The sequence below is a fragment of the Heteronotia binoei genome, chromosome 8 (genome assembly GCF_032191835.1).
Source record: "Heteronotia binoei isolate CCM8104 ecotype False Entrance Well chromosome 8, APGP_CSIRO_Hbin_v1, whole genome shotgun sequence".
Lineage (NCBI taxonomy): Eukaryota > Metazoa > Chordata > Lepidosauria > Squamata > Gekkonidae > Heteronotia > Heteronotia binoei.
The window spans coordinates 103,016,088-103,042,522 of record NC_083230.1 but is presented as its reverse complement, the minus strand read 5'-3'; the positions used below and the strand labels follow the sequence as shown (position 1 = coordinate 103,042,522).

The following is a 26,435-nucleotide window of genomic DNA, read 5'->3' as shown; positions in this document are numbered from 1 at the left end:
GCTCTTACTTCTGTTTTTTTTCCAGAATGGGGGTACAGAATAGCTTTCAAAACAATGGAGCAGTGATTCACTAGAACAGGGATGTCAAACATACAGTCTGGAGGCCGAATCAGGCCCCCGGAGGGCTCCTATCAGGCCCCTGAACAACTGGCTGTCATCTGCTTCCTTCTCCCTATATCTTGTTTCTTTCTGCATAACACCTTGCTTTGCAAGCCTTCCTCAATTGTACAGGAGCTACGGAGCAAAACCTCTATTTTATCATTGGCTGAGGTTTCTCCCTTGGAGAGGAATAGCTTGCTTTATCAGGCTCTCAATTGCACTGTGGAGCTACTGAGCCAAACCTCTCTTCCTTCTGTTGGCTGAGGTTCCCCCCCCCCCAGTCCCTTGGGGAAGGAAAGAAAGAGCCAGAGCTTCCTTTGCCCAGTTCCCTGGATCCATGGGAAAAATACAAAGAAAGCGTCTTTAAGACCAATAGGTGCTAATGTTTTAAGTTTTTAAAAGAAATATATTTGTCTGTATTCTTTATAAAATCTGTATCTCTGCTACCTAATCTTAAATAGGTATACACAGGGCCAGGCCCAACATGTTTCGGCCCAGCCTGACATGGCCCAGCCCAACAAGGTCTCATTTATGTCAGATCCGGCCCTCATAACAAATGAGTTCGACACCTCTGCTAGAAGTGCTGCATATTCATGCCTTGCCTTTGTGTGGTTGATGGCAATAAACTTTCAATAGTATAATCTGTAGATTTATTCAGGTCAATCAGGGTTGCCAACCTCCATATAGCAGCTGGAGATCTGCTGAGCCTGCTTCGGCAGGGGAGGGCGGGGTACAAATAAAATTTATTATTATTATTATTATTATTATTATTATTATTATTATTATTATTATTATTATTATTATTATTATTATTATTATTATGTTAACAGTTGATCTCCACATAACCAAGATCGGTTGCCGTGGAGAAAGTGGCTCCTTTGGAAGATGGACTTTATGGCACTGTACCCTGCTGAGGTCCTTCACCCACCACCCCAGACCCTGTCCTCACAAGGCTCTGCCTCCTAAAACTCCAGGTGTTTCCTAACCCAGAGCTGGCAACCCTAATATAAAAACACAGGAGATGGCAGAGGTGGTCTTCAAAAACTGCAGGAGCCTGTGCTGGGGAAGACTCTGGAAATGCAAACACTGAATGCATCAAAAGCATCCTGTCCTGCCATGACCTGGAGAGCCCTGGAGAGTCCAGGCAAGCTCGATCTTGTCAGATCTTGAAAGCTAAGCAGGGCTGACTCTGGCAAGTAGGCAGGCTTTATTCAGTCACCTCCCTGAATATCCTCCAGGCCCCCAGTAGGTGTCAGTCACCAGAGTTTGCTATGACTTACAGGTACAGACACACTCTCACATGCACATATAAATACAAAACTGGAAAGAAAGAAAGAAAGAAAGAAAGAAAGAAAGAAAGAAAGAAAGAAAGAAAGAAAGAAAGAAAGAAAGAAAGAAAGAAAGAAAGAAAGAAAGAAAGAAAGAAAGAAAGAAAGAAAGAAAGAAAGAAAGAAAGAAAGAAAGAAAGACACCCTGCTCTTGGAAAGTTAGTTTAGCAAGAATGGATCTACAGTAGCCTTCTTACTAATGTGTTAAGTGTCTGTATATGGTGAAGCAGGGCATTTTTTGAGCAGGAATGCACAGGAAAGCCGTTCTGGCTGGTTTGTGTCAGGGGGTGTAGCCTAAAATGCAAATAAGTTCCTGCCGGGCTTTTTCTGCAAGAAAAGCCCTGTGCAAAAGAATGGTGATGTCAGCGGGTGTGGCTTAATATGCCAATTAGTTCCTGCTGGATTTTTTCTACCAAAAAAAGCCCTGTGGTGAATGTTTTTATTTTTAATAGAATGGAAGATTCAAATATGTGATTTCCTTACCTTGCATTCTGAAGTGGTATAGGATGAGAAGTGCTGTGCCATGTGCCTTTATTAGAATGTGTAGAACTGATTTGGAGCTGGGAGCAAAACTTCTATGTCTACCGCAGAGCTATGTCTTGATCCCAGGCTATTCTTCAAAGAGGTAATAAGGGCAGCAAGAGAAAGACCTCTGCTGATTGCACAGCACAGATGAAGCTAGACTGAAGAGATTTGGTCTCTCTGAATCTAGATCTAAGTGCAAAAGCATTGTGTGTCTCACAAGACTGTCTCAGATGATCATCCCTAAATAGGTGGAAGTAGATGTGAGGGAAAAGCAGTGAATTCCACATGTTAATCACCCTTCGGGTGAAGAAGTACTTCCTTTTATCCGCTTTAACCTGTCTGCTTAGCAATTTCATCGAATGCCCACGAGTTCTTGTATTGTTCTTCCTTTTCCTCATAGCATTGTGGCTCTTTCATGCACATCCTAGGTTTTCCCCATTTTCTGTGATTTCTGTGATTTTTACAAAATCTGCTTGATTGCGATGCTTGAGAGAAACATCACATCAAAACCATGGGATGGCTGTCATGTGGGTGGGAAAGTCTGGGTTTGTCTGGCCCCACCAACACTGATGCCATTTTCCCTGCCCCGGTCCCCACTGCAGCCATCCTCCTTGAAGGATTGTCTTGGTGGCAGAGGGCTCAAGGTACATAACGCAGCAGAGTCTATCTGGTTGGTGTGTGCTGGCAAGAAACAAAGTTTCACTCAGAGCCTCTTTATCTTTGCAAAACTAATATGAGTCCTTTATTGCAAGGAACTCCATTCTAGACAGGATAGAGTAGAGATAGGTTTCTAATCTAGGCTAACTAATTAGGATGGATAGAGATGCAGAAAGCATGTTTTGCTGTCATGGTGCCAAGATGGAGAAGGCTAGTATAGTGTGGAGAGAAGGCGTTAAGACTGGAAGTTTCCCTAAGAGTAGAAAATCTATACATCAAAGCAGTAAAAGAAAAGGATGATCTGTGTCCTAGCCTATCTGTCTCTCTGACTCTCATAGACCCTCTCTGAAGACTGAGGCTAAGAGACAGCGCCTCCTTCACTTCCAGCACTCCTTTATGCACAAGCAGGAACCTATTTGTTACCTGGAACCTGCACTAAATATTTCATTTCATTTTTATTTCTGGTTGTCAAAGACCATGTTTTCTCAGCCTGTTTGGACTGTCTTAGAAGTCAGGTCGTACCAGCCTACCACCTTTAACAGGCTAACTTCACACCTGTTTTTTTTTTAAAAAGCATGATTTTCTTTACTTGTACTTTTTATGCTAGCAGAGTGATTCCTTACCCCAAATACTGTATGCCATTAATTATTATTAATTAATTTTTTCCTACTGCATCAAGCAAAGTCCTGAAGAAGTTAGTCTCCCAACTAACACTTATTCAGCAGGATAAAATGTCCCCTGAATTTTATCCATAGCAGATTCTCTACTGAAATTGCTATTGTTTCTGTCACAGGTGCTCTGCAGTCACAGCTGGTCAAAGCCTCCCTCTATTCAGAGTAAGGGTAGAATAAGCATGTTCCATTGGGACTACAAGTGATATATAATGCACATTTTGCATACTCTTCTAGCCACGGTTTTTTTTTTGGGGGGGGGGCTAGTCAGTCTACTACATGGCCGGGAGACTGGATGCAACCTTATAAAAAAGGTAAATAACAGTGAAATTGACTCAGGTGGGTAGCTGTGTTGGTCTGAAACAGTAGAACACAGTTTGAGTCCAGTGGCACCTTTAAGACCAATGAAGTTTAATTCTGGGTATAAATTTTTAGATGCATGCTTATACCCAGAATTAAATTTTGTTGGTTTTAAAGGTGCCACTGGACTCACCCTTTGTTCTATTGATATTAACTGTGTCACATGATTGCTTCAATCCACAGTAGCTACTATATTCAGGCAGTCTGAAGAAAAGCATGCTGTGGTCATGCACTGAACTCAGCTCAGATAAACTTTCAGGAGCAAACTGCATGTTGTATGCAAAATATGTAAGAAAACCTCATCTCTACCTCCCTCCATCAATTTATATAAGATTAATCAACTAAGGCTTCCCATTGATTACTCTCTGACAGCCAGATTTTAAATTGATGAGACTCCAGTTTATGATTATGTTTGTTTAATCTGTGGACTATTTTGCCTCTGACATATTACTGTAATAGGAAAAAAAAGAAAATAAACATTAGAAGGTTTTACAAATTAAATTGTACGTTATCTCAGTAAGACAATTATAGATTTTGACAGGCCTTTTTTGGTAGAAAAGGCCCAGCAGGAACTCATTTGCATATTAGGCCACACCCCTGATGTCACCATTGTTTCACACAGAGCTTTTCTGTAGAAAAAGCCCAGCAGAATTCATTTGCATACTAGGCCACACCCCCTGACACCAAGCCAACCGGAACTGTGTTCCTGTGTGTTCCTACTCAAAAAAAGCCCTGGGTTTTGATAATATTCAAATGTATTAATTCATTTAGGAGGCAGGGAGGTTAATTGGTTAAAAACTCTTTAATCAGTTCACCACTTATAAACTTATAAAGTAAAATCCAGGTGGGTAGTTGTGTTAGTCTGAAGCAACAGAATAAAGTTAGAATCTAGTGCGGGGCTATACCGTTCACTAGGTGAATTAGGTGAGTGCCTAGGGCGCTGCCGGTCCAGGGGCACAGAATTGGACTCTGGTGTCGCACAAACTGGCAGGGTTTTCTTCCTGCTTTTGCACCCTGGCGTGAAAAAGCAGGTAAAAGATCTCTTTCCCCCCCACGCCCAAACAGAATTGGGCCCAAAAGATAGAACTGGTTATCAAAGTGCAAGGGGGAGGGATGCAAGTAGTTGGTCGATATGCCTCCTTAGAATCTGGCCCCCCTTCGATGAGACCACATAGGAGCAGGACCCGGTCACCCGTAGCACCCGGGCGGCTAACCACTCTGGGCTGCTTGCAAAGTTCTTAGCGTACACCCAGGAAAGAACACCCTAGCGGCTTCCCTGGTTTCAGAGGAACTGCGGAGGTCCGTGGCCCAGTCAGGACGCAACCTGTCTAGCCTCGTGATCAACTTCCTCCCCATTAGTAGCTCGACAGGGCTTAACCCGGTGACGGGGTTGGGGGTGATTCTGTTATCAAATAGGAAGGCTGCCAGGCGGTGGTCCCAATCTCCCTGTACAATGTGCTCCAGGGCCTCTTTAGTGGTGCGCACCATGCGCTCTGCTGGGCCATTGGTGGCCGGATGGAAGGGGGCAGACCAAATGTGCTGTATGAGGTATCTATTCAAGAACTCCCGGAATTCCCGGGAGGTGAATGCAGTCCTATTGTCCGTGACGAGGGTATCGGGAATCCCATGTGTGCAAAAGACCCTACACAAGGCTCTAACCACAGTGGAGGTTGAAGCTACAGGAATAACTTCCAACCACTTGGTGTATGCATCTACAAGAATAAAGAATATTTGGCTTTGGTATGACCCCGCAAAGTCTAGGTGTAACCGAGACCATGGCCTCCTAGTGGACTCCCAGCGGTGGACTGGGGCACTGGGCGGATCAGGCCGGGACTCTTGGCAGGGTCGGCACCTTTGAACCCACCCTTCAATCTCTTCGTCCATTCCCGGCCACCATATATAGCTGCGTGCCAGGGCCTTCATCTGCACTATTCCCGGATGTGTTTCGTGTAGGGCTTCCAGCACTTGTTTCCACAATGCGGGGGGGGACCACCACCCTGCTTCCCCAGAGAAGGCACCCCTTGTGCATGGACAGTTCTTCTCTGCGTGATGCGAATGCCCTGAATTCTGTGTCTTGTTTGCCTGCGGGCCATCCCCTTCCCACCCAGTCTAAAACACGGGCAAGGATGTGGTCTCTACCCGTGGCCTTAGCTACCTCGGTGGCATGGAGGGGCCTCTCCAGTAGAGTCTCTATAAGCATCACATGGTGGGTCGGGTCCGGGTTTATAGAGGGCAGCGGCAGGCGGCTGAGGGCGTCAGCGTGTCCCATAGCTTTGCCCGGGCGGTGGACCAGGGCATATGTGTATGAATTGAGGAACTGATTCCAGGTCCAGCCCAGATCAAGTGGCACCTTTAAGACCAACAAAGTTTAATTCAAGTGTGTTTCCACAGCTCATATCTTGAATAAAACTTTGTTGGTCTTAAAGGTGCAACCAGACTTTAACTTTATCTCATAAAGTATGATGCAGGTATCTGTCAGACAATCTGCAATTACAATTTAAGTTCTCTCATTTAGAACCTTCCGTGTTTTAAACTTTTTTTTTGCACGCAACTAAGCATCAATTTCAAGCTTCAAGTTTGTTTGATTTTTCTGTTTACCCTAAGCAACACTTGAATCTCGGACTCGGTTATTAAAGCAGGAGTAAAAGCCTGTCATTTTATTTTTTTGTAGTTAGCAATAGTAAATATGTGCGTGCATATATATACACAAGGCTTGGATGGTATCCCTCCTTCAAGGACACGCTGCTAGTCTAAACATGAAATCTTGGGAGAGACAACTGACCAGCACACACGATCCCAAGGCTGAAAATAAAAGCTGGCTGCCCACCTTAGTTTCCATGTAATTTTTGCTGAGTGACATGTTGACCTACACTGCAACCCAGGGAAGGCTGAGCTATATTTAGCTCTCTGCCGCCTTTCCAAAGTGCAGTGAGGGGCATAAGTGATTGAACAAGTCTAAATGTGGAGTTTAAATAAATTGGCTTTTTTTGTTTTTAATGCTGACTGATAGGATCACAAAACCCTATAAAAATCAGATTGGACTCATTTGCAGAGCTGTCAGTCTTCTTAGATGGTGTGCATAGAGCCTGTGGCTTGTTCTCTAGCACAACCTGCAACCAGTATTAAATATGAGACACACATAGAGAGAGATGCCAGAGCTGAAATATATCTGGGAGCATCAGCTTCTGAGCTGGAAGCTGCACTCCTACTCCCAGATGTGCAGGATCTCTCTCTCTATTTACTCAGCGGAGATGCAAACACACTTTGCACCTGCTCAGAAGCAGTGTTCCCTGTAAGTTGAGTTAGTGTGAGCTAGCTCACAGTTTTTTAGTCTCCTGCTCAGGCATTTTTGTCTCAGCTCAGGGAAAATGGCCCCAGAGCCAACTAATTTATGCAGTAGCTCAAGTCACAACTTTAATGCCAGTAGATCACAAAGTAGAATTTTTGCTCACAAGACTCCACAGCTTATGATGATGATATTGGATTTATATCCCACCCTATACTCTGAATCTCAGAGCAGTCACAATCTCCTCTACCTTCCCCCCCACACACACACACAGAACAGACTCCCTGTGAGGTAGGTGGGGCTGAGAGAGCTTTTCACAGCAGCTGCCCTTTTAAGGACAATTCCTGTGAAAACTATGACTGACTCAAGGCCATTCCAGCAGCTGCAAGTGGATGAGTGGGGAATCAAACCCGTTTATCCCAGATAAGAATCTGTGCACTTAACCACTACAGACTACACCAAACTGGCTCTTAAAGGAAGTATTGCTCAGAAGCATATTATCTCCACACCTATGGAACCAGCTCCCGGAAGAAGTGCGAGCCCTGCGGAGCCTTGACCAGTTCCGCAGGGCCTGCAAGACCACCCTTTTCAGGATGGCCTTTGCCGGCTGAGCGACTGATGTTAGGTGACTTCTATCACCATTATTTTTAAGAACAGAATTAGCACCTAAAATCTATTTGCAATTGTATTTGTTTTAAACTGGAATGTTTTTAAGACTAATGTGATTTTAAACCTTTGTATAATTATATGAATATGTTGTTAGCCGCCCTGAGCCCGCTTCAGCGGGGAGGGCGGGATATAAATAAAATTATTATTATTATTATTATTATTATTATTATTATTATTATTATTATTATTATTATTATTATTATTATTATTATTATTATCTGTGCTTATTGTTGCAGAGTGAATGCCTGGCGCTGGCACTGGAAACTGATGTTAGGACAGAATTCTGATAAGCCATGGGACCAACTTACTGCTCCCTACATCTACAAGAACTCCTCCAACTATGGAAGGACATGTGAGGAACCTGAGCTCCCAACCACTCTTGGGCTATGCACAGATGTGCTCTACAGCTGCAGCAGCAAATGTCCATAAAGCTCCCAAGGCACTTGCCTTGAAGTAGCCTTGGTAGCTCAGTACCTGTACAGCTGCAAGGGGAAAACAACACCCCTATTTACCCATCCAGTCTTAATGTCTCCTAAATGTAGCTCATTTGGCATAATAACGTTTCTGTAGTGCTGTTATCACTCTGTATCTTCTAAATTGTGCTTCATTCTAAACCCTTTATCTTTGTGCATAGCATGTTTTGGAATTGAACCAAAAGTGAGACTTGAACCAATAATATTCAGGGATGGAAATCAAGTACCCTAACCAATGTTCCCTCTAAGCTGAGTTAATGTGAGCTAGCTCACAGTTTTTTTAGCCTCTGGCTCACACATTTTTGTCTTAGCTCAGGGAAAATGGCCCCAGAGCAAATGAAATTATGCAGTAGCCCACAGTTTGAATGCCAGGAGCTCAAAAAGTAGAAGTTGCTCACAAGACTCCACAGCTTATGATGATGATATTGGATTTATATCCCACCCTATACTCTGAATCTCAGCAGTCACAATCTCCTCTACCTTCCAGCCCCCCCCCCCCCCACACACACACAACAGACTCCCTGTGAGGGAGTATTGACCCTAACTCATATGTGGCAGCTACAGAGAGGCAGGCCAATGCTCAGCATTTTTGGAACAATACTATCTTGACATAGGATCATTCATCTGCAGGGACATGCAGATTTTTGTAGCACAGAATCTGATTAACTGTTCCCTCCGCCCTGCCTTGCTCTACAAATTAACCACTAGTAAACCCCATTTGTTGCACAATATTTTTACTGCTCTAGAGAATTTGGTTTTTGGCTGTGTTGTTTTATTTAGATTGTACGCTTGTATTTGTTCTGAATAGTTTTTAAAGGCTTTTGCAAACTCCTCTGAATACAGTGTTTATAAATTGGCATTATATGGTTTTTAAGTGTATTCCCAATCAAAACACCAGTCCTCTGTCATTAGTTTGCGCTATCTGAAATTTTACTTGCTTTGGTTAGTCACAGGTTTTGTTCCCTGAAAGGATTCAGAATAGTTGAAACAGTCAGGTTACTGATGCAGATGTTTGCTGATGTGCCTTCAAAAACTGCTGCCAGTGCACACTTTGTTATTACAAGAACAATATTACAGCAGTACAAAAACACTAGGGAAGTTTCAAGCAGCTCCAGATATTTCTAAAGAAATACTGCGAGGTAATGTCTGTAGACTCCCCTGCATTTGACTAGTAGAGCCCGTGGCACAGAGTGGTAAAGCTGCAGTACTGCAATCGGAGCCCTCTGCTCACGACCTGAGTTCGATCCCAGCGGAAGCTGGTTCAGGTAGCCGGTTCCAGGTTGACTCAGCCTTCCATCCTTCCAAGGTCGGTAAAATGAGTGCCCAGCTTGCTGGGGGGAAAGCATAGATGACTGGGGAAGGCAATGGCAAACCACCCTGTAAAAAGTCTGTTGTGAAAATGTTGGGAAGCAATGTCACCCCAGAATCAGAAAGGACTGGTGCTTGCACAAGGGACTACCTTTACCTTTACTTTTGTTTCAGAGATTGAGCCTGATCTCATCATATCTCAGATGATGAAGTCTAATTTCATCATATCTCAGAAACTAAGCAGGACCAACTCTGGCATGTACTTGGGAGACCTCCTTGGAATACCAGAAGTGGGAAGCAAATGAAGGTTGTATCAAGTCACTTTTCTGAACATCCTCCATACCCCAGTAGGGGTCACCAGAAGTCATCAAGACTTCTAGGCCTGCAAACACCCATGTGCACACACACAAAAGACAACAGAAGCCTAAGCATGGTCAGTACTCATGAGAGCCAGTTTGGTGTAGTGGTTAAGTGCACGGACTCTTATCTGGGAGAACTGGGTTTGATTCCCCACTCCTCCACTTGCAGCTGCTGGAATGGCCTTGGGTCAGCCATAGCTCTGGCAGAGGTTGTCCTTGAAAGGGCAGCTTCTGTGAGAGCTCTCTCAGACCCACCTACCTCACAGGGTGTCTGTTGTGGGGGAGGAAGGTAAAGGAGATTATAAGCCACTATGAGACTCTGTGATTCAGAGTGATGGGCAGGATATAAATCCAATATCTTCTTCTTCTACCATTACTTGGAAGGGAGAAATCCAAGGAAGACTCAGCAGAGGAAGGCAATGACAAACCGCCTGTGCTTCTCACTTGCCTTGAAAGCTCTCTGCTGGGGGTTATTATAAGTTACATACATATGTACCATAACATGTACACACACATATTGGTGTGTTCTTAATTGGACGTAATTAAGTAAAGCATCAAAAATAAAACACCCGTAGATGATGCCATTATATAACTATATGGTATATTTTAAAAATGTGCAATTCTAAATACCCACTTATAAAAAGGAAAACAACAAATCTGAACATAGCACAAAAAGAGCAAATAGTGTGTGGGGGATCATCCATCTGAAGAAGGAAGGCTTAAATAACTGCAGTTTTTTAATACACAAAAGAAAATCTTAATAAGTGTCACACTAGAGAATTAGAAAACTGTGTATGATATGTAGAAAGTTAGAAACAATAAAATAATTATTAGCACAACCAAAACATGTGGATGTAAAAATAATTATTAGCACAACCAAAAATCCCAGCTACAAATACAAGTTGATGGGGTGTGAACTGGCAGAGACTGACCAAGAGAGAGATATTGGGGTCGTGGTAGATAACTCACTGAAAATGTCAGGACAGTGTGCGATTGCAATAAAAAAGGCCAACACCATGCTGGGAATTATTAGGAAGGGAATTGAAAACAAATCAGCCAGTATCATAATGCCCCTGTATAAATCGATGGTGCGGTCTCATTTGGAATACTGTGTACAATTCTGGTCACCGAACCTCAAAAAGGATATTATAGCATTGAAAAAAGTCAAGAAAAGGGCAACTAGAATGATTAAAGGGTTGGAACACTTTCCCTATGAAGAAAGGTTAAAACGCTTGGGGCTCCTTAGCTTGGAGAAACATCGACTGCAGGGTGACATGATAGAGGTTTACAAGATTACACATGGGATGAAGAAGGTAGAGAAAGAAGTACTTTTCTCCCTTTCTCACAATACAAGAACTCTGGGGCATTCTATGAAATTGCTGAGCAGTCGGGTTAAAATGGATAAAAGGAAGTACTTCTTCACCCAAAGGGTGATTAACACGGGGACCTTAGATATCCTGTACGGGATATTATAAACAGATCCCTGACGGAAGGGCTTTTTCCAGCACCGCTTAAAGAGACGGTGGTCCGTCCCCTCCTAAAAAAACCATCTTTAGACCCGGCCCAATTGGCACACTATAGGCCGGTCTCAAATTTGCTCTTCTTGGGCAAACTTATTGAGAGGGCAGTGGCGAGGCAGCTACAGACTTTCCTGGAGGACGCTTCCGTCCTTGACCCACTCCAGTCCGGCTTTCGCCCAGGCCACGGGACGGAGACGGTGTTGGTTGCCCTGGTAGATGACCTTCAACGGCATCTGGATCGGGGTGGCGCGGCAGTACTGATGCTGTTGGACCTATTGGCCGCATTCGATACGGTCGACCATCGGTTGCTGACTTGCCGCCTCGCCGACGCGGGGATTCAGGGGCTGGCCCTGCAGTGGCTTTCCTCTTTCCTTGAAGGTCGGGGACAAAGGGTCGCGATGGGGGGGGGAACTATCCCGGAGGTGCACACTTAATTGTGGAGTGCCCCAGGGAGCGGTTCTCTCCCCGATGTTATTTAACATCTATATGCGACCTCTTGCCCAGATTGCCCGAAGGTATGGGCTGGGGTGTCACCAGTATGCTGATGACACCCAGCTCTATCTACTTATGGACAGCCGACCGGTCTGCGCCCCAGAAAATCTAGACCGGGCACTACAGGCCGTGGCTGAGTGGCTCAGACTGAGTGGACTGAGACTGAATCCTGCGAAGACAGAGGTCCTTTGTTTGGGCCGTCGAGGACCGGGGGGGGGGAAATCCCCCTGCCAGCTGATGGCGGTGGACCGGGGGGGAAATCCCCCTGCCGCTGATGGCAGCGGACAGGGTCAAGAGCCTGGGGGTGCTATTAGAGCCGTCCCTAAAGATGGAGGCTCAGATAGCAACCACTGCCAAGTCCGCGTTTTTTCATCTTAGACGGGCAAGGCAGTTGGCCCCCTTCCTGGACCGCGACGACCTAGCAACAGTGATCCACGCTATGGTCACCTCGAGGTTGGATTACTGCAATGCCCTCTACATGGGGCTGCCCCTGTGCCGAACCCGGAAATTGCAGCTGGTGCAGAATGCCGCGGCCCGGCTGTTATTGGGCCTACCAAGGTGGGGGCACATTCGGCCAGGTCTTCGGGCTCTGCACTGGCTCCCAATAACATACCGAGTCCGGTACAAGGTGCTGGTCATCACCTTTAAAGCCCTATATGGCCTGGGACCTGCCTATCTGAGGGACCGTCTCTCCCCACATGTTCCCCAGAGAGTACTGAGGTCTGGGACTCAAAATCTTCTCACCATCCCCGGGCCTAAGGAAGTCCGTCTCAAGACAACTAGAGACAGGGCCTTTTCCACAATGGCCCCTACATGGTGGAACCAGCTGCCGGAAGAGGTGAGGGCCCTGCGGGATCTTGTTCAGTTCCGCAGGGCCTGTAAGACAACCCTCTTCCGGTTAGCCTACGCCTGACTGGATAAATGTAGCTTATTAGACTTCTGAGAATTATATTATATTGTATAGTTTTAATGTTAAAATTTTAAGGTTTTTAGATTTTTAAATGTTTTGACTTTTTAATTGTAATAATTCTGCACTTTGTTTTATTGTTTTACCGTTTGCTGTGAGCCGCCCTGAGCCATTTTATGGGAAGGGCGGGATATAAGTCATAGAATAAATAAATAAATAAATAAACATGTGGAATTCACTGCCACAGGAGGTGGCGGCGGCTACAAGCATAGCCAGCTTCAAGAGGGGGTTAGATAAAAATATGGAGCAGAGGTCCATCAGTGGCTATTAGCCACAGTGTGTATATATATGTGTATATATATATAATTTTTTTGGCCACTGTGCGACACAGTGTTGGACTGGATGGGCCATTGGCCTGATCCAACATGGCTTCTCTTATGTTCTTATGTAATCCACTGGAAGTTTTAAGGCATTCACAAGAAATTGCTTCTTTACACAATGTATAACCAAGCTATGAAGCTCATTGGCACCGGGATTTGAGATAAATGGATATCACTCTCTTGCCCTGCTTCTGAACTCAGCAGCAGCTGTTAGCTTGCTAACATTTACAGACAGAATGCTGAGCCACTTTGACATCCATTCTAAGTTTCTCTGTTCCACCAACTGCTCCAGCTTTCTTGTTTAATTATATTGCTCTCCTAATAGATGGCAAGGATGAAACACTTTGGAAGGACAACCACTTTTGCACACAGATTCTAAACAGCCAACGATTTCAATGGGACTTACTTCCAAGTAATGCATTTTAAGGTGGGATATTTATTTCATTTTCTTTTAAAATATTATGAACGCCTACCTTCAAAAAGTGAACACAGCCACAAGGAATTTTCAAAAGATGTTCTTTCATTTCATTAACACTGAATTACAGTACTACTAACTAGGATGACAATACAGAACCAGACTGAACATCAGACAGCTAATCCCACACAGCAGACCACAGCAGAAGCCACACAATCACCAAAAGTTCCCCAGGAAACCAGAAGATCTAAGTAGAGAGACATTTCCGTTTTCCTTGAAGTAGCTGTAAAGGTTTGCTCACTCAGCTCCAAAGCTGCAATCAACTCAAGGAAACCAAGTCTCAAGTTACAAAATGATAGGTCCAAAATCAAACAGCAGCCAAGCCTCATCTCTTAAGTGCTGGTGGATCAGGAAAAAGGGCATTATCCCTTTGAGGATTTTCCTGAGGTCTCTTTTGGAATTGTCAGCCTCGGTTCACAAGTTGCCATACATTTCACATGGCTCGTGGGAGGATTCCTAGTCCACTGTAATGTATTTATTCAGAGAGAGTGAGTTAGCAAACTGTAGGCAGTGAACAGCCCAGAGAGCTGTTTAGTCTCTCTTTACATGGTCAAGGGTTTTTTTAACAAGAAAAATAAACCCAGAGAAAGGGGGGGGGGGAATTGGCTTCCCAAAATCCCAGAGGGAACCAAAATCTAACCTACATCTGCTGGAGAAAAGGTGTGAGCAGCCAACCATGGCTGGCCCAAAACATTCAGGAAATGCTGAAGCCAGAGCCAGAACCACAATTCAAGGCTCACCACAAGACTCACACGTCAACTAGGGACGCAGAAGACTAGCTGGGGGAGTTTAAATATAGAGAGGCAAATATGAGAGGAAGGAGAACCGGCATTTATACAGGCATAGCCAGGTAGTAGGAGGGAGGCATCTAGCAACAAAGTCATGGACAGGGTAGCAGCTACAGCCTTTTGCATTCAAAGGAAGGAAAGCCAAAGGAGAGAGAACCAAACTAGTCTGTTATTCTTTCTATATGCCAATAAAGACTTTTGTTGTTGTTGTTATTCCTTCCCTCTAGTAAGGTCTAGTCAAAGAAAAGTATCACAATAGGCTGGCATTTCTCCCCACTACCCTGACAACACACAACCAATTACTTGGGGCAGAATCATGGAAATACTGAATGTGATGATGTCCCATTGTGACATTTTTGACAAGCCATTATCAGAGAAATGCATTGGCAAGACAGAGATCAATAGCAATCATGTGGTTAGTGTTGGACCAGGCAGTGAAGACCTTAGATTCAGCTCCCCATTCAACTGGGAAGCAAACTAGGACAATAATTCTCCTTCAACCACCTAACAGAGTCATTGTGAGGACAACATGGAAAAGGGGGTAATATACTCTGGGCTCTATAGAGACACTGTGGCATAAAAATGTAACACTGGCATTTCCTTCAGTATCTCCCTAGACCCCTTGAGTCAGTCCAGCATGGCATGGTTTCCTCATCAGTTGCTCTTAGTAGTGCACTCCATGGCTGCAGTCAGACAATAGACTTAGTACAATCGGGCCCTGCCTCCAAGTAATCCAGGGTTTGTTTGTTTTGTTTTTTGTAACGGAGAGTTTTTGATCAGACATCCCACCATAACCTGCTTCAGCGCATGCTCACTCTATGACTGATTGATCAGATTACTGCTGTGCGGGAACCACAGAGTGGGCAGTAAGGCAGCTTTCCCCCCATCATTTGTCTTCTGAGTATGCACATAAGAACTTATGGGAAGCAGTGCTTCAAGCTCCTGGCAGGATGGTGGCAGCTGGCTGCCAATGGGATTGCTGAAGGAGACTGCTGGGATATGTAGTTCAGTGGGAGAGAGTGTTTTTGAAACTGCCTTGGAGGTTTTCTTAAGAAAAACACAGTCTTGAGAAGCTCCCATGAGAGACACACACGCACACACAGAATGTCTGTAAACTGTAGATAATAAACACACAAGTGATGATTGATGACCCAGGGCGATTATGCGCTTATGCATACAGCCCTACCTGATCAAAGGGGGCGGGGGACAGACGGGAAGGTCCACACTTCTCAACTGGCTTCAGTTCGCAACAGGGCAGTTCAGACAACCAGAAATACAGGATGAAAGTGCTGACATTCTTGAGGACAACCAGAAATACAGGATGAAAGTGCTGACATTCTTGAGGACTCGACCTTCCCCAGTGCCCAAAACTCTGCTTCGAAGGTGGGTCAGAACGGGGGGTGCCAACGACTGAGGAGTGGGAGGCCAGTGTCTCTGTCTGATCATGCACTTTAAACCCAGAAGGGAATAGCAATGACTTCAGTTCAAAGTGCTCATCTGATTGCAGCCCATAACAAAGAATAATGTGAAAATATTTGGCATAGAACTGAAAAGCAAATGGCATTATAAAGTCTGACAAAGATCTGTGGGCTCACTTCATAATTCTGAACATGTCCTTCTTCAGCCTTCTTGCAAACTGGAAATACTGCATTGACCCTGGGATCTTCTGGTTTAAAAAGTGTGTTTTAACACTGAACTATGTTTCCTTTTCAGAATGTGTTCTAAATGAGATGTAAAAGAAGGGATGACAGTTATCAGGACTCTTTTTTAGCAGGAACGCAGTTCTGACTGGCTTGGCATCAGGGGGTTGGGCCTAATATGCAAATACATTCCTACTGGGCTTTTTCTACAAAAGAAGTCATGTGCTAAACAATGGTGACATCTGGGTGTGGCCTAATATGCAAATGAGTTCCTGCTGGGCTTTTTCCTACAAAAAAAGCCCTGACAGTTATTATTGAGGTTTTGATTTTCTGGAATTGCTCTCTCAACAAACTTATTTTAATCTTATATATCCTTTCAAAAACATTGGATGTGAAGACCACCCTAACAATTTTCTCATATAACTTCAGGAGGAATATTTCACTACTTAGATGGCTTTCATTATGCTGTTATATAACTGTTTTTAAAAATAAATAGGCTTTGTTAGAGGGTTTTTTCTTTGCTTTGTTCAGAAGGTTTGATAAATCCCAAAGATGCATCATCTTTAAATGCACATCATTTTTAAATTAACAGAGTGCTTTGGAATGAAAAATCAAATGATATGAGACAATGGGTTTCTAAACTTGCTGTGCTAGTAGGCATAATATCACTACCTACAGATCTGTTAAAATGTACACTTTCCCCTTATCTGTAAGAAGCCACAAGCTATTACAGACAGCCTGGTGTGCTAAGGCTATAGAAAGATAGTGGCTGTGTAGAGGATGCATGTAATGGTCAGGGGAAGGCACATCTCAAATACAAATTTATTCAGTAAACAAGGGGTCCCTAACATGGTACCTATGGGACCATGGCATCCACCTTTCCTGGTGCCCACTGAGTGTTTTTAGAAAGTGGGCAGAGATTGGTGGGACTTTTGCCCAGCAGAGCTTCTAATTTGTGCAGATTAAAATGCATCCTGTTAAACACAGCATTTGCCTGAAATGTTGAAGAATTACTATTGGTGTTATCCATAATCCTTCTCCCTGACATTTTGTGGTTGGCATCTCCTGGTGTGGCAGGCATTTTGTGGTTGCACCTGCCACCCTGTGTCAGAATTTGAAAGATGTCTCTGGGCTCAAAAAGGTTGCAGAGTCTGGCAGTTAAGATATTCTCCTCTCCCCAAGAAATCCTCAGAATTGTATTTCTGTGTGAGAAGGACCTAGCGATTGTATTAGGAGAAACAGGGAGCAATTCTAAGTAGCTCTACTAATAAGTAAGCTCTACTCATTTTATTCACTGGGGCTTATTATCAGGATTGCAATCGTGGTATTTGTATCAGAGACTCTAATACAATATCCAGTAATCTCTCTAAACTACCGTACATTTCCCAGATTCTTGGGACAAAGACATGATAGTTAAATTTGTATAACACTAAAATAAGCCCTGTGGTGCAGAGTGGTAAAGCTGCAGTGCTGCAGTCCGAGCTCTCGGCTCATGACCTTATTTCAATCCTGGCGGAAACTGGGTTCAGGTAGCTGGCTCAAGGTTGACTCAGCCTTCCATCCTTCCGAGGTCGGTAAAATGAGTACCCAGCTTGCTGGGGGGGGGGAAGTGTAGATGACTGGGGAAGGCAATGGCAAACCACCGCGTAAAAAGTCTGCCGTGAAAACGTCATGATGCGATGTCACTCTGGAGTTGGAAACGACTGGTTCTTGCACAGGGGACTGTAGAGGGTATATTCAAACTACCACATGCATCCCCTCTTAAAAAAATATAGACTGTAATCCCATAAAAAAGAGTTATATAGTGTGGGAGCCCACAACCAATATAGGAAACTGTTCAACTAATATCAAGTAGGGATCTATGACGGTCCCAATCATATACCTGTTGTGCTGGTATTGTGTTGCTGGAGTATTACATTTCAGCAAACAAAAGAGCTGCAAGCAATCCAGACATGGTCAAGATCTTTTAAATCCTATTTATTTCAATAGCAAAAAGACCCAATAATATGTTTTAATTTGTCTGTTAATTAAATAGGTCTTAAAACTGCTTAAAGGAGCCCCATGGCGCAGTACTGCAGTCCTAAGCTCTGCTCACGACCTGAGTTTAATCCCGGCAGAAGCTGGGTTCAGGTAGCCGGCTCAAGGTTGACTCAGCCTTCCATCCTTCCGAGGTTAGTAAAATGAGTCCCCAGCTTGCTGGGGAAAAGTGTAGATGACTGGGGAAGGCAATGGTAAACCACCCCATAAAAAGTCTGCCATGAAAATGTTGTGAAAGCAACATCACCCCGGAGTCGGAAATGATTGGTGCTTGCGCAGGGGACTACTTTTACCTTTTTAAAACTGCTTAACATTGGTGTGGTTCCCCCTCCACCACATAATGGTTCAAGTACTTAAAAAATGTAACCTATGTGGAAGAAAATAAGTAAATGGAAAAAACACAAATTGTACATGTAACTAGTGTGAGACAAAAACACATTTACAGCGCCAAAACAATCAAGCAGAAAAGTCCTTAATTTGGCAGCACATCAAACAGCATCCTCTGTTTTGAGATTCCCTATAAGAGGCAAATATAAGGACTTGAATATGGGTCGGAAGTGGTTTTGACCCTTCTATAAACCATGGGAGGTCAAAGTACAAAGAATACAAATGATTATAGAATGAAAAGCGGTGAGAAATGCCTTTACAACTGTAACAGAGTTAAGGGTTAACACCATAAAATGGAAGCATGGAGTAAGTGTGAAGACAGCCAAAGGAGAGGTGCTCTGCTATTATTACATCTATGGGGAAAACTAGGAAGAGAATCCCTTCCCAGTGGAGAGGAATCTCTTTCTGACACCTTTGGGTACAAAAATATGAGATATTTAAGACTGAGAATTCACAATATTTAGGGCTTAGAGTTAGGCCCGTTTGCTTGTCTAATTCTGCCTCCTACTTTAAATCGGCATTTGGATCTCACTAAGTTTCTCCCTTTGTGTATTATTCCACCTTTTTGATGGAAAAATGGAAACCTGCTTTAATTACTGGCAGATTTACTGCCATGTCCTGTACATAAACAATATATGTTTTTTTCATTCCCCACAAATCACACTAAATTCTCTGAATACTGAATCCTTACTTTTCTGATATATAGTTCTGTTTTCCCTTTTAGCCACATTATCCTCTTAGTTCCTGCAAAAACGTCAACTTGACATGGTCCACAAGGGCTGATATATACAGGAGATACCTAGGGGCTCGTTCATAGGAAGGTGCGTGCACAAAAGAGTTATGATGTGGTATTCCAGAGGAGGAATGGCAAGTGGAAGTGCTGATAAGTATATACCTGAATGATTTGCTCCAGAGAGTCATGCAAAAGCTGTCTTCTGAGTTCATAGCCCTAGGTGAATTGGCACCTGGATACTGTGTGTACAGTCAGGGCCGGTGATAAGTTTTCTGGCACCCTAGGCAAGTCACCCACCAGTGCCTCCCCCTCCGATTATAAAATACAAAATTGTAGGGAAAATGAAGAGCAACAAACTTGAAAATTTTCACATTTTTAATTTTCTGATATTTAATTTTAATTGTTTTTTTTAAAAATGTGATAAATTATTTTTAAAAATTGTAAGATTAAGTGTTTGCTGGACAGGCCAGGAAGGAGGGTGGCAGGAGAGGCCAAGATGGGAGCCCAAGTCGCACGTCAGGGAGAGGGGGGCAGCTTGGCTTTGCCAAGGGCAGCTTGGTGGTGGGAGAGGATGAGGCGGCAGCAGTCAGGAGCCAGTCACGCATCAGGGAGGTGTCCAGCGGCGCTCCTAAGTCAGGTGGAGCCCTAGGCAGGTGCCTACTTTGCCTACTCCCATGTGCCAGCCCTGTGTACACTTCTGCAGACTAGTCCAGAAGCCAGGAATACATACATTCATAACCTAGTAAAAATGCTGAAATTTCACTAATCAGAGGGGGATGTAGAGGGCTACTGCTGCTTCTTCTCCAAACAGCTGACTTGAATGAATGCATCTTCTTTTCCCAGGCTACTTGTACATAGCCCCAGTTACTGTACATGTACTCTGCTGAACTAGGACATGTGCATCCGAAAAATGAAGAAACCTAACATAAGAGCTTTTCAAGACAATTTAGTGCAGTTTTTGATATGCTCATATTTCCTCCATATTGCACTTCTATAGCGGGGATTACCACATTTTCTTATCGCCATGCTATTTTGTACCATGGAAAACACAATTCTTCAGCGTGCTTTCTCCCTCACACCAAGTCACAGCTAATTTTGGCAACCCCAGAGAGGTTTCAAGGCAGGAGATGTTCAGAGGCAGTTTGCCACTGCCTGGTGGTCTCCCATCTAAATACCAACTAGGGCTTACCCTACTTAGCTTCTGAGATCTGACAATATCAGACTAGCCTGAGCTATCCAGGTCAGCATCCATAGGTGATTCTTACATAGAATCATTTGTCCAAGTGCAACAATCAACTAAGAGCATAAGAGAAGCCATGTTGGATCAGGCCAATGGCCCATCCAGTCAACACTCTGTGTCACACAGTGGCCAAAAAACCCAAGTGCCATCAGGAGGTCCACCAGTGGGGCCAGGACACTAGAAGCCCTCCCACTGTGCCCCCCAAGCACCAAGAGTACAGAGCATCACTGCCCCAGGCAGAGAGTTCCAACGATAAGCTGTGGCTTCTGTGATACTACTTCTTGATACTATCAGTGACAGACTTTATGTGAACTTAAAAAAAAATCCTCCTCAGTACTATGTGGTTCCCAATCCCACATACCACTCCTTGGAATGCTCAACCAGAACACCTTTATGTGGAAGTCTGAGGGGGAAAGCAAGGCTATGTCCTCTTCTTTTCACTAAGGAATCGTCACTTGCATTTCCTAACATTTCCTTTCTGGTTATACAGTATTCCTCTAGCCTGACTTACAAAAGGAAATTTCTGAAAACAGGAACAAAACTGCACCCATCACCACCCAATTTTGTGAGAATCAAGGGAAATATGTGAAAATCAAGGGATACTTTTTATCAGTGATATAAATAGGAGAAAAAGTATTCGTGATTATGCACACCGTTCAACAGGAAGCTGAGGAGATTCATCGCACTGAAGTATATTGTGGCTGATAACACTGACAAAGCTGCAATAGATAGAGCCAAGTGGGCAGCCAAGTTGGTCTGAAGCAGTAGAACAAAGTAGGAGTCAAGTTGCACCTTTAAGATCAACAAAGTTTTATTCAGAATGTAAGCTTTGTTGGTTTTAATGGTGCAACTTGACTCCTACTTTGTTCTAAAGCTACAATAGAAATGGGAAGAGAGGACAAAAGCCACCATAATCTAAGATACATGTGTTAACATTTTTATGGGTTATCCTGAGCAACAGACAACACTATAAGCAAACAAACTTATGTACAGGAATCTGACAGCAGAACTGTTCTCATTTGGCCCCTCCAAAAGCTCAAGTCATTCCAGGCTGCATTTGGCAAGTATGGGTATTTATCAGTACAGATGGGAAAATTCCAAAAGAAACACATAGTGTGATGTGTTGGCACAGCCTGGAAAAAAGAAATCCAGATTACATATAATGGAACGGATGGCAATTTTACTGTAATTGTATTGAAAAAGTACTAACAGAAAGTGTTTATTCCTTCAAACCAGGGGTGGGATTCTAACAGGAGCTCCTTTGCATATTAGGCCACACACCCCTGATGTAGGCAATCCTCTAAGTGCTTACAAAAAAGAGCCCTGTAAAGTCTTGGAGGATTGGCTACATCAGAGAAGTGTGGCCTAATATGAAAAGGAGCTCCTGCTAGAATTCCACCCCTGCTTCAAACAATATTAAAAGGGGACCCATATGACTCCAGCAGACATACAATATCAGGCCTCCAAACAAACACAGTGCCGTGCTCATGGCCATACTAAAAACACTTAAAGGGAAAAACTAATTGTCGGGAGTATTTTACCAGTTCCTTGTAATCTGGATGAAGAACCAGAACACCAACACCCACATAGTCGTTCCATTCATATATACAGTTCTTTTTATTCTGAACCAGTTCTAGAGTGTCTCCTCAGAGAAGGGAGTGCCAATCCTCATCCACGAGATCCACACAAGGAAATGAATTGGGTGTTTGAAGGGATGCTGGGAAACTCTGCTAGCCAAGGGTACCCTCGGGCAGCACTGAGATCTTATAAATGCTCATAAAGGAATGCAGAATCATCCTGAACTTTCCTGCATGGTGTAAAACTCATTAACTGATTCTGTCTTCTGCAATGCTGTATGAATGTTCAACATTGGAGCCAAAAGCCTGAATCTCCAGCTCCCAGTTTACTTCTCCTGCCTCAAATCCTCATAATAATTGAACATACCCACCAAGGGAATACTCTCAGCAGCTGTAAAAAGTTTCTGCATCACACATCAGCAATCAGCTGTATTAAGAAGGATGGAATAGGCTGCAGGCCAGAAATACTCAAGACACAAGGTAGGCTGGAAGCCAGGACATTAAAAAGACAAATAATGCTATAGCAAGACTTGGGCCTCATTCTCAATGAGACGATAACAAGCTGCAGGAGGGGGCTGACGTGAATCAATAATTCTCTATATAAACCATTCCATCCACTTAGAAAACTATCAGGGAGCAAGGTTCTAACTTATGCCTGGCCTGTGCTGTGTTGGTTTTGAACATGCAGGGATTTTTTTAAAAAAAAAATTCAATGTGAAAATATGCCTAACCCGTTCACTGTGGCATGAACAATAGTCTATGTCAATAAGGTCTTTGAAGGTCTATGTCAATAAGATCTTTGAAACAATGGTTCAAAGATCTGACAATGCTCTGGTCTTTCAAAAGCTTCATCAGAGGCAAGCAGCTGCTGTGTAATTCACATGCTTTTTAAAAATCTGCATAGAAGAAAAAGATGGACATGTACAGGTGAGACAAAAAAGACAGATGTTGAGAGTAAGAGAATCTGCACTTGTTAAGCCAACTGGGCAAACACCTGCCATAGTTCACACAGAATATAAACTACAATACGACAGTACAGACACACATCACCATTAAATGCAATAAAATATGATCAAAGCCCACTTAAACCAAAGGAGCTTAGTGTTTGTTAAGGAAGACAGCACTATGGTCTACTTTAAATTTGTCAGAAATGTAGCTGTCTCCGGCTCCTCTATCACTACGGATTAGATCCACTTGGCTATCAGTACTCTAGCTTCTTATGGTTAGGAATATGAGAAACTATGTATGCTCAATTGGATTATCAATGCATTTATCCCAGTACTGTCCACTGCAAATGGAAAAAGGCCTCCAATAGAAAGACAGCTTTCCCAAAACTGTTAATTGAGCTCGTTTAAAACAAGAGTTGCCAGGGACTGAACCTAGGGTGGTATGCGTACAAAACATGTGCCTGAGTTATAGACCCTGAGTTATAGATCTCTGAGTTTTAGACCCTGCCCCTAAATGAGATGTCCTGGTCTGAGAGACACCACTGAGTCCCCTAGCCTAGCTTTGCTATCTAATTGACAGCTTCTTTCCAAAACTGCATGCAGTGATGCTTCACAGCCCAATCCAGGAATTGTGTTATTAGAGACACTGGGGATCGTCCTCTCCTTCCTCTGTGGGACCTTTCTTCATTGCTGACACTAATTAAACCATCCAGAAATACTACTCTCCACCCTTGCCTCTGATGTCAACAGGAAAGCACATATCCCTATGAATTGCCTTGCTGCATTTAACCATGTAACCCAGAATTCTGAGCAGTGTTCCCTCTAAGCTGAGTTAGTGTGAACTAGCTCAGTTTCTTAGCCTCCAACTCACATATTTTTGTCTTAGCTAAAAAAAAAATGGCCCCAGAGCAAACTAATTTTATGCAGCAGCTCACAGCTTTAATACCAGTAGCTCACCAAGTAGAATTTTTGTTCACAAGACTCCACAGTTTAGAGGGAGCATTGATTCTGAGTTCAACAGCAGCCAATTCAGATGCCTCTAGGACACTTTCACAAGCAGTTCACAAAGGGGAAAAAAGTCCTCCCTCATTTCAATTTCATGGGTACAGCATACATTACTTCTGAGGTTCCATTATGAAATTATAGAGACCTTTAGTTTCCAGGGCTATCAGGCCAATGGCAGGAATTAAAATGGGGGGGGGGGGGTTTGCAGAGAACAACAGATGTTTCAAAGCATTTTCCCTCCACAATGACTCCAGGGAATCAGAGCCAGGAGTATCCCACTGGGATTTGAAGAAAGCAGCCCCTTGCCTTCCCAGGGCTGTGAACGGCTTCTACAAGTCAGGCACTCAGTCACCACCTTGTTAAAATTCTGGAAAGAGCTGCACGACCACCCAAAGTGTCCCGCGCCAAACGAAAAGGCTTGAGCGGGTCGCTGCTTCTCGACAGACCAGTCCTCCATGTCAAACCCTGCCAGAACGAAAGCCCCAAGAGGAGCATAGTTCCTCTTCATTCTCTATTACCTGTCAGGAAGTTAGGCTCTCGCTAAAGCCCAAGCTTGTAAAATACACAAAGGCAGATGAAGGCAGCATACTGGCAACTTGAAGACAGATCCAGGTGGGCAGCCCTGTAGGTCTGAAGCTTTTGCTGGTCTTAAAGGTGCCACTGGACTCAACATTTGTTGTACTGGAAACTTGTCTTTGGTGCACTGGCTGAGGCAGCTCTGCTCTTAGGTGCTGTAAGAGAAGAGGAATGGAGCTCCCCACTCTAATTTGGATATTGATCCTGGAAGCCCACCAGACCTCTCCTTCCTGCCCACAGAATATGGTTGGCTCTCATTCCCCACCCCACCCCACCCCAAAAAAACTAAAGATACACAAATACCCATAAAGGTTTGATGTCATACATCAGAGGCTTCTAAAGTTCTTCTGCCTTCCAGGTAGATTGCAACACACACACACACACAGTGTCCACTCCTCACACCCCATCCTAAGGTGACTCCCGAGTGAGGGATGGAAAGACGCTCATTCTGCACACCCTCCAAAGCTCTCTTTTTCCTTTGGACAAATGCAAGGGAGAGGCCCAAACAGATCCCAGGGCTAAAACCTGTCCCCGCCGCTTTCGACGACCCCCCCCTACGCGTGTCCTCTGAGAAGGAAGCCGTTCCATAGACAGCCCGCAGCAGCAACGCAGCCTCCAGTCACCTTCCTCACGTCACAACAAAATCCAACCCCTGCCTGGTCTCCCCCCAACACGAGAACGAAAATAGGGGGAGGGGGGGGAGAACACGTGAAAGTGGGGGTCGGAGCTCTTGTCTCCACAAACTTTGCCTCAGAGAACGCGACAACACACACACACACACACACACAGACACACACACAGAGTTTCCCCCAGCGACAGACGCGACGACGACGGGCTTCCCTCCAAAAACAGGCTCGCGCTCTGCCAGCCGGCCGCCCCGTCCCGTCCGGCGCTTGCCCAGCCAGAGGCGCCCCCTACCTGAATCTCCGCGGCTTCCAAGACCACGACGACAACGAGGACTTCAGCAGCGGCGGCGGCGACAGCTTTCCTCCCCTCCAGTTAGTCCCGGCGCCGCGCAGGCAGCAGCAGGTGAGTCGCCCTCTCTTGGCGGGCCCAGCAAGGTCAGGTCAGGGGCCAAAAGGGCCGCCTCCAACTTCCCGGGCTCGCTCTTCTCCGGCGGGCTGAGTCGGAGCCGCTCGCGTCGCCGCAGGTCTGGCCGGCCAGCAGCAAGAAAGCAAGCAGGCAGGCACCCGCCGTCCCTCCCTCAGCGGCGCCCTCTCTTTCTCTCTCTGGTCGAGGTTTTGCACCAGGCGTCCTCCTCCTCCACCTCGGGCCGGAGTTTGTGTTTCCAGCAGCGGCGGCAATAGCGACGGACGGCGCCGAGCGAGAGGGACGGCGAGCCGATCCCGGGGGCTCCTGCAACCCTCCGCCCCGCCTCCCCCCACGCCCCGCGCCCGCCTCTCCCTCCCTCGCACCCCCCCACCAACACACACACTCACCCTCCGCCCGCCCGCCCCGCGCTGCAGCAGCGGCGACCAAGAGGGGCACCCCGGGGCAGTCCTCAGTCACCCCCCCCACACACACACCCCGGCATCCGCCCCGTCGCCGCCACCCGGGATAGACGCTTCCCTGCAGTCCCCCCTCCAAATATTGCCTGCTTTCCCGAAGCCTGAAATTGCTTCTAGTCAGGTTTTTGTCCCAGACCTCCCCCCCACCCGCAGCAGGGACTCTCTCTTCTCTATAGGAGATCCCCCTCTCTCCATTAATGATTTTCTTTCCAAACATTCTCCCCAATTTTCCCAGAGTCCAGTATCGCAGAATAATCCCAATTGACCCACCTTGTCGTTCCTCCTTCCCCCCCTTATAGTCCTTGGCACATTTTCTGCTCCTTTCTCCATATTCCTAACATTCTGACATCCTCTTTGTATTTTTATTACTTTAGAATGTACATTTTGAAACTTTGAAATCTTCACTGACCCACTTCAAACTGCTAAAATTCCTGTGACCTACAACCCCCCTCAATTGGTCCAGGTTCCTTCCTTCCCTCCCTGAACAG

General features: G+C 44.8%; 1 protein-coding gene across 1 annotated transcript in view; it reads right to left on the bottom strand.

Annotated features, from left to right (window-relative positions):
- WNT5B (Wnt family member 5B) overlaps positions 1 to 25,773 on the bottom strand; it is a 167,213-nt gene extending 141,440 nt beyond the window's left edge. Inside the window, exon 1 of the mRNA XM_060245775.1 lies at positions 25,358 to 25,773. The gene's annotated coding sequence lies outside the window, so the exon portion shown is untranslated. The remainder of the gene's footprint in view (positions 1 to 25,357) is intronic.
- Positions 25,774 to 26,435: the final 662 nt, after the last annotated feature.